The sequence below is a fragment of the Peromyscus eremicus genome, chromosome 7 (genome assembly GCF_949786415.1).
Source record: "Peromyscus eremicus chromosome 7, PerEre_H2_v1, whole genome shotgun sequence".
Classification (NCBI taxonomy): domain Eukaryota; kingdom Metazoa; phylum Chordata; class Mammalia; order Rodentia; family Cricetidae; genus Peromyscus; species Peromyscus eremicus.
In genome coordinates, this window is record NC_081422.1 from 27,643,285 (window position 1) to 27,660,396 (window position 17,112).

Here is a 17,112-nt window from a genome sequence, read left to right on the forward strand (position 1 = left end):
AAGAGTAATTTGTCTCCCTGAAAGGGAGTTCACAATTCTGTCAGTGCGTCAGACTGCCTGTGGGAGAGACTGGACCCAAGGCAACGATGAATCAGTGGTGGGCAGAGCTAGGCCTTGACCAAGTCTGCTTAGCTATGCATAACATATCTAGTGCCCTCTACTTAAACCTGAACCTTATGTTAGGACGCCAAAGATGGATGGGGGGCAGGGGGCGGTGGACCCCTTTTTCTCTTCTCAATGGGGCCACAGTGAATAAGTCTCCTCTCTCTGCTTCTCACCATTATTTGTTTCTTTAATTGGCCTGTTGAGAATGGGGAGACAAGCCTAGCTTGTTAGCTGCCAGGGCCCATGCTCTGACTGCTCTGATGCTAACAACCCTGGCAACAAGCCCTCTCTCATCACACCATACCAACTCCACCACAGCTACACAGCTAGCATACAAGAGTCCCTTCTTCTCCATCCCCAGTAGGAAGACTTTCTTCTCTGGAGGATCAGGATATCAGAGTCTCCCATCCTGTCTCCATGACTTCTTTCTTTCTTTCTTTTTATTTTCTTGCCATCACATGCACTTTATTGACTCCACTGTGGACAGATGTATGTAGGTAACATGTGCATATATGTAGAGTAAAAGCTCAAAGCTTCAGTCTAGGGGGAGGGCCAGCTGTGGACTGTGGAGCACAGGGCAGGACTAGAATCCAGGATGTGGCATTCTCTGTAAAAAGGCTTGAAAGACTGCCACAGAGGTGGTGGGGACAATAATGATGCAGACAATGACCAATGGATTCGGAAGATCAGGGAGCTGATATTCAGGCGTTTGACAGTGGAGGCGTAGGCCTGGGCTCCAATCCCATCACCCACCGTCTTCCTATCCCTGGACTTCATAGAGTGGGCATAAATAGTGAAGCTCCAGCAGCAGTGGGTGTTCAAGAAGAGTGCACTGAACCAGACTACATGGTCAGGCACAGAGACCTCTCTAGGCATGTTGATCATGGTGGTTCTCACAACAGCTGAGTTGTGGGGTTCCCCCAGTTCAATCACTGCATACTCCTCTTTGATTGTCTCCTAGTTTGGGGGAAGTCTGACATTGGTGGCCAACAAGGCTTGGGAATTATGGCTCGTGGTATTGACTCAGAAACAATCATCCCATCTCCATTACTTCTTGTTAGAGCTAAGTCCTGTGGAAACACACCAAAGAGATGGCTCCCTTCTGCTGCTCAGTCTACTTACAAAAGGGAGGTCCAACCTTGGGCTTGGCATGTGGAAAAAACTGGAACCCTGTCGCTTTCGAAATGGCCAGTGCAGTAGTGGATCTGTGCCAGAAGAGGCACAATGGGCGGGCCCTTGGAAACTGCCCTTCCCCCTCCACTGAGCACTCTAGGGCAGCGATGTCCTTTACAGTGAAGCTTGCTGTCCTTATCCTCACCCAGAAGCACCAGGAGCCATGGATGACAGGCGCAGGAGATCAAGGTCCAAGCTAAGCCACACACTGGCTGCTTTGTGGGACAGGAGTTCAGACTACAACAGCATTTTCTCTTGGGAAAATGCCGAGTGCTAACCTCAGAAACCATTTCTATAGAGGAGGCATGATTTTATTACATTTGTCGGTAGAGCGATTTATGTACCCAGAAATTCTTGAAAACAGATAAGCAATCACCTGGTATTTGTGGTCAGAAGGAAGAAAGCCCTGCAGAACCACAGACTGCCCAGGATGACTGTTTGTTAGGCAACAGAAGCTGGGCCTCCCGGAGGAGCAACATCAGATTCTTACTACTGTGAGGTGAAGAGGGGGAGGTGGTATCATTGATCCAGAGTTCCCAAACAGGAAAGTTGCTGAGGCAGGGGAGTGGAAAGAGGAGGGGAAGGAAGGTAAAAGCTTTGAGACATTAGATATTTTTAATATTTATTTTTATTTTTAATTATGTGTATTGGGATGGTATGGACAAGAGTGCAGGTGCCCCTGGAACTAGTTATAGGTGGTCATAAACCACCCAATGTGGATGCTTAGACTTGAACTTGGGTCCTTGGCAAGAGCAGTGTGGGAAAAGAAAATTCTTAGTGTCCTATAAAGAAGCACAGGAACAGAGTCAAAGTAACTCTACATAATGAGCTACATAGTGAGACCTTGTCTCAAAATAATAATGATGATGATTGCTGTGGGATGATCTGTATGTCAAGTGTGTTGCTGATTGGTCAATAAATAAATCACTGATTGGCCAGTGGCTAGGCAGGAAGTATAGGCAGGACAAGGAGGAGAATAAAGCTGGGAAGTGGAAGGCTGAGTCAGAGAGACACTGCCAGCCGCCATAATGACAAACAGCATGTGAAGATGCTGGTAAGCCACAAGCCACGTGGCAAGGTATAGATTTATAGAAATGGATTAATTTAAGCTGTAAGAACAGTTAGCAAGAAGCCTGCCACGGCCATACAGTTTGTAACCAATATAAGTCTCTGTGTTTTCTTGGTCAGGTCTGAGAGGCTGTGGGACTGGCAGGTGAGAGAGATTTGTCCTGACTGTGGGCCAAGCAGGAAAACTCTAACTACAGATGATGATGATGAAAAATAGCTTAATGTATCATTTTCTCTGGTGCTTAATTGTCATGTCCCTTAAGTGTCCAAAATCCACTACTAACACTGGCAGTAAAAGGCCACATTGAGTGACTGACTTGGAAACAAAATTTAGAATGGTTAAGGGCTCTGAAAGTAGAAGGTCAGTCGGTGACGGCTGTTGTCCATCAGTCAGGCATGCCCATTCCACAACAGCTCTGGTCTTGAAGATCAAGAAGGAATTGGTAGCAGCCATTAAGAGATTGGCTTTATAAAAGACATCAAGACTAACAAAATCTTGAGAATATCCTGTGTCCAAAACAGAGAATCTTGTAAGGACAAGTGTAAATTCATGTCGATAATAGCCTTAAAGATGAGTAAGTTAAACAATCCAATGAAGAGACAGAGATTCTAATTATTGAGATTCTAATACTATTCAGATTGACCTATAGGTCACTGTAATCCCCATTTGAGAATCCACTGATTTTTCTGTGAAACTTAATAAGCTTCTTTTAAAACTCTTATGGAACTGTAAGGCACCCAAAATTAAGAAAGTCATTCTTGAAAAGGAAGAACAAAGTGATAGGACTCAAGTTTCTCAACTTCAAATCTTACAGCAAGAGACTGAGGATGACTTACTTAGTCAACGAAATGCCATGCGAGTGGAAAGACTTGAGCTCCAACCCCTTGTACCGACTTCTAAAAGACAAGCTTAGTCTCCTGTGTCTGACACACGAGCAATGTGGGTGTAGAGACAGGCAAATCCCTGGCACTAGAAGGCCAGCCAGTCTAGAAAATCAGTGAATTCCGGGAGGAAAATGCTGTCTCAACAAACATAAGGTAGAAAACGATAGAAGAGGAAATACCTGACATTGACCTCTGATCTACACACAGGTGCATGCACACGCATGTACACACACACACACACACACACACACACACACACACACACACACACATGAAATGTGAGGTATCAATAAAGTTTTTATCAGCCAGATGGTGACTGCACTTGTTCCGGACACAAGTGCAGTTCCCAGCCTTTCTCAGGGTGGACTTTTAACCACATCTTAGGTTGACACCCCTCAGCAAGAACAACCAGAAGCAGAACTACAGAAGCCGAAAAGCAAGATCACTACATTTGGGACTCTGATAGATTAGGTCTTTCATCTCCTCTTTGAGGTGTTACTGCCTATGTGTTGGGTTCCAAGGCATGAGTGGTATTTCCAACGTGGCATCAACTGTGCTAAGGTCTGAGGGCCTGTTACAAAATAAAAATAAATACAGTACTAAGAACTATAATATCATTCAAGTTATTTATTGATTATTTATTTTTGGCTTCTTGAGATAGAGTCCCCATTGACTTACCTGGAATTTTCTTTGTATCCCATGCTGGCCTTGAACTCATGATCCTTCTGCCTTAGTCTATGGAGTGCTGGAATTGTAGGCATATACTACTAGGCTCAGCTGAAAATTATTTTTTAAAGTATTAAAATGGGATTAAGTATTGGCCTTAGTATAAAGACTTATTTCTTCCACTTAAAATTTGGGGATGTGTGTGTTTACTTTAATATAAGTGAAATAATTCCAAGAGTTTCTAGAAACATGGTGAGATCCAAGTGCTGGGCCTTTTGGGTCCAACTTATTAAGTTGGCCCTGGTCTTTCTACCTTTGTTTCCCTAGTCCCCAGTCTGTCCACAACGGATACTCAAATGCTTCTTTTTAATGAAATTAAAGTTCTAGACCCACCTATTCAAAACACAAAGTAGTTTAGGAATCAAATGAGAAGCCAGGCAGTGGTGGCCCACACCATAATCCCAGTACTTGGGAGGCAGAGGCAGGCAGATCTCTTGAGTTGAAGGCCAGCCTGACCTACAGAATGAGCTCCAAGACAGCCATGGCTACACAGAGAAACCCTGTCTCAAAAAAAAAAAAAAAGAAAGAAAGAAAAAGAAAAAGAAAAAAGAAAGAAAGAAAAGAAAAAGAACCAAATATCAAATGAAAAAGGAGTTTCAGAAGCAATTTATAAACTGAGAGTTCTAACTGAGTGTGGTGGTATAGAGGCAGGTGGATTTTTGTAAGTTCAAGGCCAGCCTGGTCCACATAACAAGTTCCAGGACAGCCAGTGTGACACAGAGAGAACTTGTCTCAAAAAGAACAACAACAACAACAACAACAAAAATACCTGAGCGTCTAGACAAATAAAAGGAATCTGGGGGTGAGGAAAGAATGTTCACTGGGGGGCTGGAACTAGCATTTCTTCCACAGAAGGAAGGGCAACCCGCCGAGGATATCATTAAATGGGGAAGCAGAGAAAAACTTTGTCTTCCTCAGCATTTTACAGAGACTCAAGCCTGTGGAGTGCTCACTGTTAGATCTGGACAGCTGTCAGGGGACTCAGCAGGGAGGACGGACAAACCTACATGAAGACATGGGGCAGCATCAGACTGCAGAAGCTGATCCACAGGCCCAGCTCCACCAGATGGCAGTGTGTCGACGGGGAGCCTGACGGGAGGCCTGGGAGCCCGATTCCATGACCCTCGGCTGGTGCTGGAGCAGAGGACTGTCTCTTAGATTGCTGCTGACAGTGTTTCTTCTCATTGTCTAATGAGGATTTTTTTTTTCTTAACAGCAAAGAATACAAAAGTGAGTCCATTACTATATTCTTTTCTCACAGTAAAAACTGTGATTGGGAGCCGGGCGGTGGTGGCGCACGCCTTTAATCCCAGCACTCGGGAGGCAGAGCCAGGCGGATCTCTGTGAGTTCGAGGCCAGCCTGGTCTACAAAGCGAGTTCCAGGAAAGGCGCAAAGCTACACAGAGAAACCCTGTCTCGAAAAACCAAAAAAAAAAAAAAACTGTGATTGGGCCTGGGAGTTATGACATAGGAACAAATTTGTAACAGGGACAGGCACTGTGTACCCATTAAGTCATCAGCATTGTTATTGTCAACTACAAACATCGCTGGATTGACCTTCCAAATTGTCTGAGTGATGCTGTAAGTTGTACAGACAGCCTAGGCTAATAGTCTTTCCAAGAACATTCTCTCTGAGGATGAGAGCCTTGTTATGCCAAAGGTCATACTCACCAGGCGGGCAGTTTCCATCCTTCCCCGCCGCCGCAGCCAAGGACATGCAGAGAACTTCTGCACAGCCCCATCACACTTGCTGATGTAAGCTGCCAAACAGCTCCTGGAACATGAGTCTTGCTGTTAGGACACTGGTCTCACTCTGTTAGGGCTGCCATAGCAACCTGCAGCAGACTGATTGACCTACACAGCTCAAACTGATTCCTCACAGTTCGGAAGGCTGCAAGTCCAAGTTGGTAGGACTGGCTTCTGAGATCTCTCTTTGGCATATGGAGGCCATGCTCTCCCTTGGTTTTCAGACAGCCTGCTTTCTGTGCTTATCAGTTCTGCCATTTCCTCTTCGTGTGTGGCCATCAGGCTGGGTTAGAAGCTACTCTAATACCTCATGCCTCCAAATCTGGTTGGATCCCACGGTGCCAGGGCTTAGGGCTTCAGCACACAACCCTTGGAGGGTCACAGCTGAGCCTGTAACAGTAATGCTCAAATTCTTACTCTAACGCTGCCACTGACCGAGTGGGCAATGTGCTGATGTTAATTAACTAAACAAGTCACTCTCAAGGCCGCAGAATGCCTAGCTATAAAACTGAGGTGGCTACCTGTAATCCCTATGGTCTCGGTCTGTGGTTACTTCAGTCTGAATTGTAAGTCTGAAGTTTGCAAAATGAAGAGCAGCTACAAAGGACAATTGTCTACTTGCATGGACATCAATGTGTGTCTGCTCACCCGTGCCTTCATGGACTCACATCTGTAAAAATGCCTTCATTAGTTCAGCAAGGCCACACTCCGAGCAAAACATAATGAGAATGTATTTTGGGTAATTTTTCAATATTTGAAGGAAACAAATACACTTAAGCGTCCCAGAAGTAATCAGTCTTCTGTAAGTTTTCCAGTTGCCCCATCCTCTTTATTTTCTTAGACTTAATTTCTATGTGTTTTGTTTACATGTATGTATGCACACTACATGCATACGTGGTGCCTGAAAAGGTCAGAAGGCATTCAGTCACCTGGAACTGGAGTTACAGAAGGTTGTGAGCCACCACATGGGTGCTGGAGATCAAACCAAGATCCTCTACAAGAGCAACAAGTACTCTTAACCACTGAGCCATCCCTCCAGCCCCCATCTCATTTTCTGTCATGAGTCCTTGCTCCTGTATCCACCCCTTCTGTAGTTCTGCAGGGTGATCACAGCCACCAGTGCTCAACTGTAATGTTACCTCCTCCATAAAACCGTCTTCACATTCCTAGAGAATGTGTCTGCTTTCCATTCTACCCATAAAACCCGCTATACATTTCTGTAGTAACAAATATAGAGTATCCCTCATCTGAAATGCTTGTGGCAAGAATTGTTTCAGAGTTTTTCTATATTTTAGAAAAGATGCATAGATGTAATGGGAAATCTCAGGCATGAGACTCATATCTAAACCCAAAAATCCATCCATCCATGCTTCTTACACACTGTTATAGTTTGAACAAAGAATGTTCCAGAGTCATGCATTAAAGGTTTGCTCTCTAATGCATCCATGTTCAGAGGTGAGGCTTTGGAGAAGTGATGGCTCATGAGGTTCTGATTTTTTTAAATTGTGTTTATTTCTTCACAACTTCATACATATATAATATATTTTTAACATAATTCCCCAACTCTCTCATTTTTCCCCTTCCTCCTTGCAATAGACTCCATTTCTGCCTTCATGACTTTTTGTATATATATGTAGCCCACTACATTTAAGTAAGATTGCCTGCATGAGCATGAGTGAAGGGTTGTTTGAACAAGAACAACTTACCAGTGGACTGAGGAATACTGTGGAATAATCCTTTTGTACACTATGAAGATTTGTCGATGTGATTGATTTAATAAAGAAGCTGACTGGCTAATAGCTGAACAGGATAAAGTTAGATAGGAGAGCCAAGCTAAGAGAATGCTGGGAGGAGAAGGGTGGAGTCTGGAGTCACAAGCAGGTGTGTGTGTGTGGGAGAGAGGGAGAGAGGGAGAGAGGGGAGGGGAAGTAAGATGAGCATGTCACACTGAGAAAAGACACCAACCCACGTGGCAAAGCACAGATAAGAAATATGTGTTAATTTAAATATCAGAGTTAGCTAGTAACAAGCCTGAGCTTTGGCCAAGCATTTATAATTAGTATAAGCCCCAGTGTGTTTATTTGAGAGCAGTTGTATGACAGGAAAACTCCAGCTAAAGAGGAATAGGACTCCCTCTCTTTCATCAACTGTCTTAGTTATTTTTCTATTGCTGTGAAGAGACACCATTATCAAGGCAACTTGTAAAAGAAAGCATTTAATTCAGAGGGTTAGTCCATGATCCTCATAGTGAGAAGGCTGGTAGCAGGCATGGCATTGGAGCAGTAGCTAAGAGCTTACATCTGATCCACAAGTGAGGGAGAGAGGGATGGATGGACAGAAAGACAGACAGACAGAGACAGAAGGGAGGGGGCTAATTTGAAATGGCATAGGCTTTTGAAACCTCTAAGTCCACTCCCAGTAAGACACCTCCTCCAACAAGGCCACACCTCCCAATCCTTGCCACACAGTTCCACTAACTGGGAACCAAGTGTTCAAACATATGAGCCTATGTGGACCACTCTCATTCAAACCACCACAGCAACCTTTATGTGCCTATAGCTTCTCAGCAAAGGGTGGGACCTCGGAGCTCCTCTCCCATCCGTGATGGAATGTCAATGAGCCCAGTCTTGTGCAGGTAGCCAATGCCTCTCTCGGTTTGTAGGTGAAACAGCCATGTCATGTCCAGAAGGCAGCATTTCATAGGACTTCTTCCCAACCTACCTCTAGCTCTTATATTCTTTCTGCCCCACTTTCTACAACATTCCCTGAGCCTCTGAAGGAGTAATATAGATATCCTGTGTCTTAGTTAGGTTTTCTATTGCTGGGACAAAACACCACGACCAAAAAGCAAATTGGGGAGGAAAGGATTTATTTGGCTTACACATCTACGTTGTAGTTCATTATTGAAGGAAGCCAGGACAGAAACTCAAACAGGGCAGGAACCTGGAGGCAGGAGCTGATGCAGAGGGATGCTGCTTACTAGCTTGCTCATCATGGCTTCCCCACAGAACCTAGTCTAAGAGTTTTGGCACCATATGCATACAGTGAGGACATGACTACTTCAAGGTATTGTTGAGGGGAAGGTTTTTATTACAGGTATAAGAGAGAGCCCAGAGTGGAGATAGAAAGTAGTAAACTGAACATGGTCAGCAGACTGGATTTGGCTATGAGAGGGGTAGCAGGGAGCAAGAGAGGAAGACAAAGAGAGTATGAGCAAGAGAGAGAAGCAAGAGAGGGGACCAAAAGAAGACGACACAGAGTGTACATGGTCAAAATGGTAGGGTTATATAGAAATGAGAAGCTGGGGGGAGGGAAGCCCATAAGCTGGAGAAATTTAGGATAGGAGGTGGGGTGAGAAGAGCTGAGAAGAGCCTCAGGTACTGACTGAGTCTGGAGGCTAGCATGGTACGCTAATAGGCACCACAGACAGCCATTTGTCTGGAATTTCTTTTGAACCCGGCACCTAGGACCACCAGCCCAGGAATGGCACCACCCACCATGGGCTGAGCCCTCCTCCATCAATCACTAATTAAGAAAATGCTCTACAGCTGTATCTTACGGAGGCGTTTCCTCAGTTGAGATTCCCTCATTTCAGATGACTCTACCTTGTGTCAAGCTGACTTAAAACTAGCCAGTACAGCCTGTTTAGGGCTGAGTACTCAGCAATTTCTTATTCTTAGCAGAGGATTCTGAATTTGTCCATGAATTAACCTATGAAGGGAAGGTTCCTAATTTGATGGGCTATTAGGAGGTGATGGAGACTGAGGAAGCAAGCCCAAGTCATCCCTTGGGCTACATCTTGCCCTTGCTCTACCACATGGGACCTCCATGCCCCATCGTGTTCTGCCTCACCACAGGCTCAGAAGCAAAGAGTGCTGAAACTCCTAAAACTATGAACCAGAAGAAACCTCTCCTCCGTCGGGTTTTTTGCCACAGTCCTAAAAAGCTGACTAACACACATATATACCTGATCCACACAGGTGGGAAGTAATTTTGTGCAGTCTTTTTAGTTTACCTGTGTTTTAACTATAACCTATCAAATGAGTCGGGTGGAATTTCCCCACTGTGGTATCAACTTAATAGTACAAAACTTTCAGGTATTGGACCTTTTTTTTTTTTAGGTTTCAGACTAAAGTATTCAACACTCAGTCCCAGTCAGTGACATTAACTACCTTGGTCTCTGCAGTTGTTCTTCTGAAATGTCCCGTGTTTGTTCCTTAGCAGGACTCTGGTAGCCGCTATCCTCAAAGTTGAGGCCAGTTCAGGGTATCCAATCCAGACCTGGCTTCAATAATGATGGACTATCAGTTTTCCTGGAGGACTGAATGCTCTCTTTCTGTTCCAGTGCTAGCCTGCTCTTATTTAGAATACACAAAGAACACCAGACATAGTGGCACAGGCCCTTAGTCTCAGAACTAAGGAGGCATAGGCAGGTGGCTCTAGTGAGCCTGAGACCAGCCTGGTCTACATAGAGAGCTCCAGGATATCCAAGGCTACAGAGAGAGACCCTGTCATTAAAAAAACCAAAAACAAATAAACAAAATCTATACGAAGGAAATTACTACAAAGGTAGGGCAATACTCACAAAGACCCCCTTCTCCAGAGACTGCCAGGAGGTAGATGACTGGCCCTGTATTTATCAACAGCCATTCAGTATCTCAAAGGAAAACCACAAGAGCCTCCTTCTGTCCTCTGCCTGTACTCCCCTGTCCTGGGCATATATCAGATAGATTGACCTGGTTAGCTAGAGAGATGAGGCATGCCTACATCCAAAGCAGGCTGCCAAATAGTCACATTATCTTTTCCTAGAGCATCTTCCAAGCCAGCACTCCCTACCTGATGGATGACATGTCAGAAAGAGAGAAAGAGAGGCAGTGTGGACACCCATTCAAGATAACTACATCTGCACTACTTAGGAAAGCCAGCCTGGGAATTCCAAAGGAGACACAGAGGACTGCCTTTTGGCGTCGAGGACAGTTTGCCCAAACTTCAGTGACCAAGGTCCAGGAACTGGAAGTAGAGCATTCTGTTAGAAATTAATAGCGGGCCAGCAGCTAACTAGCTGTATGACTACAAGAAAATCAGTAAGTAGTTCTCTCCAGTAATAAACAAACGTTAAACTCTACCACCTCCAAGATGCCCCTTAGCCATAGAAACCCAGTTCTACCAATCCACTCCAGGCAAGTGTGGAGTTTCCTGGCAAATTATTTCTGGAAAAGAGGGTGGAAAGAGACAGAGAGACAGAGACAGAGACTTTTCAGGGGAAAAGTATTAGGTAAAGAATTGAAATCTTTTCAAACTGGCTGAAAAGAAAGCAGATTCACAGTACATCATCCCACCAACTGACCGAGGGAAGGGACACAGATGTGAAAACATGTATTTATTTCTACATCAGCTTTTTTTGCTGGTGAAACTTTTCATCTATTTCAATTAAATAAAGCAATGAATCTGCTCCATAGGCTGCCAGAATAATGATATGACTGGAACTATCATTTTGTTCCACTTTAATCAGACATTTTGCAGAAGAGCAAGGATAGAACATTTTAATGCAAAACTCATAGAATAGGAGCACATTGATATGAAATTTAAATGGGATAAATTTTCTTTGATGGCTAAACTTAGTAACTTGAGTCTTGTGGCTGGGGGAGTCACATATGTAAATTAACTTGAGCCTGAGACTAGTTTAGACGCTGTCAAATTTCAGGCTGTTTAACCGTTGGGCTTTGGGTTAGTTGAGGGCATGTTGTGAGCTGGGAAGGTCTTCTGCACTCTTTCTGCTTCTCAACTTTGCCCATGCCTTTCTTCCCAACCCCGTCTTTAGTGACAGCTCTCCTGATTGTATCCCTTGACTTCTCGAGTTCCCATTTTCCCACCTGTCATAATTCTCAAATTAGTTTCCTTTTCCCCAAAACATGTAATTTTCTAGCTAACATTTCTCTACATTGTTTTCATGAAAGCAGGGCTGCCATGGCCTCCAGTTACTCAGATCCTGAGAATCAGCCTTCCATGACAGTGTCCTCCTAAATAATCTAAGTGTCGTTAGATTGACACGTGTAGCGAAGGGGCCACCAGTCCTGGGCTGACTGCACTGAAACTTGTAGGGGAGTCCCTAGAGCTTACCTGTAAGTGATTGTTAATAAATGCGAGTGGCTTCTGGGGAAAACACTCGCATAATTATAAATAAGTGTTGGAAAGGTTGTTGCTGTATGCAGTGAGATAAGCCTGTAGTCCAGGCATGTTTGAATTTGAGTCCAGGTCTGGGCAATAGGATGAGATCCAATAACCAAAATGATAACAACAATGATACTGAGGAAGAGGAAGAGAAGGAGGAGGAGAAGATGACTAAAGAAAGGTCAACTGGGTAGTCAGCACTATGAAAATTTGGGGAGGCATTAGAGGATTTGGTTTAGTAATAGAGCACTTGTCTAGCATGTGCAAGGCCCTGGGTTCAAGTCATAAAGCTATTAAAGATGGTTTATAAATGAAACTTTTGTTAAAAGAAAGAGAAAACAGAAAAGTTAGAGAAAATGGAGTATAGAAGATGGATAGAATGTAAACAAAGCCAACTACGTTCTGAGAGATGGGGGAATAGCTTTGGCAAGCTGTGCTGTGCAGCAAGGTGGCCACAGTCCATCCAGATGCATCGTGTCTGGACATCGAGTCTCAAATCGCTCCAGGAGTAGATTTCAAAAGTATGTCAAGTACAGGAACCCAATTTTCTTGATGTAAACATTCCATAATACGTACATCTATTAGACCATCTCATCTGTGCCTCATTAGCATATACTGTTATTATTTGTTAGTTTTAATGTTTTGATTGAAAAAGGAAAACTCATTATTTCAGAAAAAGTTCAAGCCATGTGTGATGTTTAGCACAGAAGAGAGCGGAAAGCAGGTATCCCACGGGAATACATGGCTGTCTTATTGTTTTACCCCAGGAGGTGAAGGAGAGGAATCACGACAGGTTACAGAAAGGCAGATTTCAACTCCACGCATTGTGGTTTGGCGAAGTGTCCCCTGAAAAAGCTCACATACTGAAGGTTTCATCTCGAGCTGTGGTACTATTGAGAAGTGGTTAGATCCTGAGACTCTGACCTAATCCATGAGTCAATCTACTGAGCCTTCATAATTCAATGGCATTATTGGAGGCATAAAAACTTAAGGGGGTAGAGCCTACCTGGAGGAAGCAGATGGCTGGGTGCCTTTAAAAGTGTGTCCCCAGCTCCTTCCTCTGTGTCTTTCTGCTTCCTGATTGCATTGAAGTGAGAAGCTCTGTAGTAGAATATTTTAAGGGGTGTTATTTTTGTTTATGTTGCATTTGTTTAACTCTGTGAAGCTACGTTACTATGCCTGTGTCGAACACCTGATGGTCTAATAAAGAACTGGCCAGTAGCAAGGCAGGAGAAAGGATAGGCAGGGCTGGCAGACAGAGGGGATATATAGAAGGAGAACACTAGAAGGAAAGATCTAAGCTTGAGGAGCCAGAGAAGGAGGAGGACTCCAGGGGCCAGCCACCCAGCTACACAGCAAGCCACGGAGTAAGAATAAGATTTACAGAAGTAAGAGAATGGGAAAAACCCAGAGGAAAAAGGTAGTTGGGATAATTTAAGTTAAAGAAAGCTGGCTAGAAACTAAGCCAAGCTAAGGCTGGGCATTGATAATTAAAAATAAGCTTCTGTGTGTGATTTATTTGGAAGCTGGGTGGCAGGCTCCCCCAAAGAAGTAAAAGACCAGTAACAACACAGCTCTGCCTCACCATGCCCTCACCACCATGATGCCTGACCTCACCACAAATCTGAAACAATAGAACCAATCAACCACATGTAACCTTTGAAACCATGAGACAAACTAAACCATTTTATCCTTTAAAAATTGTTTGTAGCTTCCTGCCTCACAAGGTGCGTGATGGAAGCCAGCCAGGCTGTGTCACTATGATGAACAAATATGTGCTGGAGAGGTGGGAAAGATAGAAAAACTGAGACATAGGACCACTGTGGTCCGTGATGCCACCAGAGGCCATGTTGGTATCTCTGGTCCATGCTGCTGCTCCACGCCGTAATGAAGCCTGAGATCCATGCGGACATACTCAGTTTGTGCTTGAAGCCTTGGTGATGTCCTTGGGCTTTGCTGCCTTGTGGAGAGCATGTTGATGTGAGTAGTCTATGCAGATACCTGAGGCCATGTTGAGGCCTATGGTCCATGCTGCCACTGAGGCCCATGAGTGGGTCTGTGGTCCTGATACAACCAGGGACCATGTTGATGTCTTTAGCCCATGTTACCACCCAAGGCCATGCAGATATTTGTGGTTGGTGCTGCCACCTGAAGCCATGTTGATAAAGTGAGTGGCCCATGCAGCTACCTGGGGCCATGCTGATGTCCCTAGTCTGTGCTGCTGCTGGGAGCCATGTGTGAGTCAGTGGTCCTGGATGCCCCCAGTAGTTAGGTTGATGTCCATGGTCCACGATACCACCTAAGACCATGCAGATGTCTGAGGTCTATGCTGTGGCCTGAATCCATGTTGATGTCCATGAGTCACACTGCTGTAGAGGGCCAGGCTGAGTGAGTGGCCAGTGCAGCCATCTGGGGCCATGTTGATATCTGAAGTCTGTGCTGCCATTGAGGGTCATGTCTGAGTTGGCAATGCAGCTGGGTTGATATGGCCAGGTTGATGTCTGTGACCCACATTACCATGGAGGACCATAAGGATTTCCATGGTCTTGTTGCAGCCTGAATCCATGTTGATGTCCATAGGCCCCACTGCCTCTGGGGGTCATACAGATGTGACTGACCTGTACTGCCACCTGAGGGTATGATGATTTCCATGATCGGGGCTGCCTCTGAGGGCCTTGTCTGCGTCTTTGGTCCTACTGCAGCCAGGGACCATGTTCACGGTCTGTGCTGTGGAAGCCCTTGGTCCATGTTCCTGCTGACTGTGAAGAGCAAGGAAGCTACTCTGGCAGTGGTATCAATGACCGCAAACAGACAGCTGAGAAAGAGGGACATGGAAGGCTTCTGTGACAACTCCTATCCCCACTCCAGCCACCTCCCCCCAACCCCCCAAAAAAAATTTTAAAAAGCAACAGCCTAAACAGGAAACCATCAAGGAGAACTCTTTAAAGTGCGATAAGGATGCTGAAGTGTGGCCCTCCACAGTTGATGGCTTCTGGCAGGGGTGCAGGAAGGGAAGGAATTAGTTCTATTTAAGGGGCAGGGCCACTGAGAGTTTGACTATGCTCCAGTGAGTATGTAGATAACACAAAGTGAACTGCTTGCTTTCTTTTTCTATTTTTAAGTTTTATTTATTTATTTTTTGGGGGGTCACAAGAATGGGGGGCAGGAAGGGCTGGAAAGTGAATGTGATCAGGGTGCATGATGTGAAATTCCCAAAGAATCAATCAAAATATTAAGTTGGGAAAAAAAATGGTTTGTGTCAGCTGGTTGTCTCAACAATGAAAAGCTGCCTAGCAGAGGATCTGAGAAAAAGATTCTAAAATATCAGAAGTTTCTATTCATGGGATGGACTAGTCCATGAGTCAAGAGCCTGCATTTGACTAAACATGATCAAATAGAAACTCACTGGTCATCTGAAGAAAGCATTTTTCAAGGGGGAGATTTGTCAACAATCATTCATTGAACACTGCTCTTCTTCTTCTTCCTCTTCTTCCTCCTCCTCTGTTGTGGACTATTATTTGAAGATGTGTTACATTTGTTTATGCTGTAGAGCATTTGTTTAATGATGCAAAGATGTGTTGCATTCTTTTATCTTGCATTTGTTTAGCTCTGTGAAGGTGTGTTACTGTGCCTGTCTAAAACACCTGATTGGGTCTAATAAAGAGCTGAACAGCCAATAGCAACACAGGGGAAAGGCTAGGCGGGGCTGGCAGGCAGAGAGAATAAATAGGGGGAGCGATCTGGGAAGAAAAGAGGGAGGAGAGAAAGAAGGAGAAGAGGGGGAGGACCTGAGGGGCCAGCCACCCATCTACACAGCCAGCCATGCAGTAAGAAGTAAAGGAAGGTATATGGAAATAGAGAAATATACAAGCCATGAGGCAAGAGGTAGATGGGATAATTTAAGAAAAGCTAGCAAGAAACAAGCCAAGAATAAGAGAGAACAAGCCTCCCTGTGATTTATTTGGGAGCTGGGGGGCGGGCCCCCAAAGAGCAAAGAGCTGAAAGAGTAAAAAATTAAAAAAACAACCAACTACACTCCTCCTTTGTTTTTTGGGGAAAAAAAGATTTATTTATTTCTATTTTATGTGTGTGAGTGGTTTGCCTGCCTGTGTCTATATGTGTGTGTGTGTGTTTATTTAACATAATTTCTTTATTGATTTGTTGGGAATTTCACATCAAGCACCCCAATTCTGCTCACCTCCCAGTCCCCCCATATCTTCCCCTCACCTTTGTAGCACCTCCCAAAAGAAAATTAAAAAAAAAAAAATCAGACCAAACTAAAACAAGCTAGCAAACAAACAAACAAAAACAAAACAAACAAAAAACCTCTTCACTGCTCCGTCTTTCCCGCCTCTCCAACACCTGTCATTCATCCTGGTGGCACTGGGAGCTTCAGTGTGTCACATGGTATATCCTTTTGTCCCATCAGCTTTATTAGCAAGTGTTCATTGCAGTGAGTCACTGGTCTGGTTCAAGGTCTCTGGTTTCTGGTACACCGTCATCACTGAATCCTCACTGAAACTTCTCTCAGATACCCTGCAGCCACCCTGAGTCCCAGAGATCCTGCAGGTATCGTTCCACAGGACCAGTCCCTTTACGAGCTTCAGCAGGTCCTAGATGGGGTAGATGTTAGGGTGGGCCAACCCAAGGCCTCGCTGTGGGCCTGGCTGGTAGCTGAGCTGGTCAGTCAGGACCACTGGAGCTGCCCCCCCCAAAAGGTAAGGGGGAAGAACCAACTCCCTTACGTCTATGCCATCATGGTCAGTCCTCTCCCGCTGTGGTGAGGGATAGAGCCATCCCTCCAGAGTTCAGGGGCCAGCTCTCTTGCTGCCATGTCCAGCGAGGGACGGGGACAGTGAAGGGCAGAGCTGGCTCAGCATGGCCCTCTGATTTCATCTTGAATGGTTCCTCTGGGCCCCTGAGGTGACACAGGCCACAGACATCAACACAGACCCCAACTGCAGCAGGACCACGGACCCAGACATGGCCCTCTGCAGTAGCTCAGGCCCAGATGACATGCTGGCTCTGTGTGGAAGCACCAGTCACTCAGACCAGAATAGCTCTGGCAGTGGTATAGTCCCTGCATATCAACAAGGTCACCATTGTGGCCCCAACCTCAGGCTTCCATGTGACCCTTGGTGGCAGCTTGGGCCTCAGATTTCAACACAGACCCCAGCTGCAGTAGGACTACGGACCCAGATGTGGTCCTCAGCAGCAGCTGGATCTGGATGTCACCAT

The 17,112-nt window shown here is 45.1% G+C and overlaps 1 pseudogene; it reads right to left on the reverse strand.

Moving 5' to 3' along the window:
* Positions 1-688: 688 nt before the first annotated feature.
* Positions 689-14,452, reverse strand: LOC131914652 (interferon-induced transmembrane protein 2-like; annotated as a pseudogene).
* Positions 14,453-17,112: the final 2,660 nt, after the last annotated feature.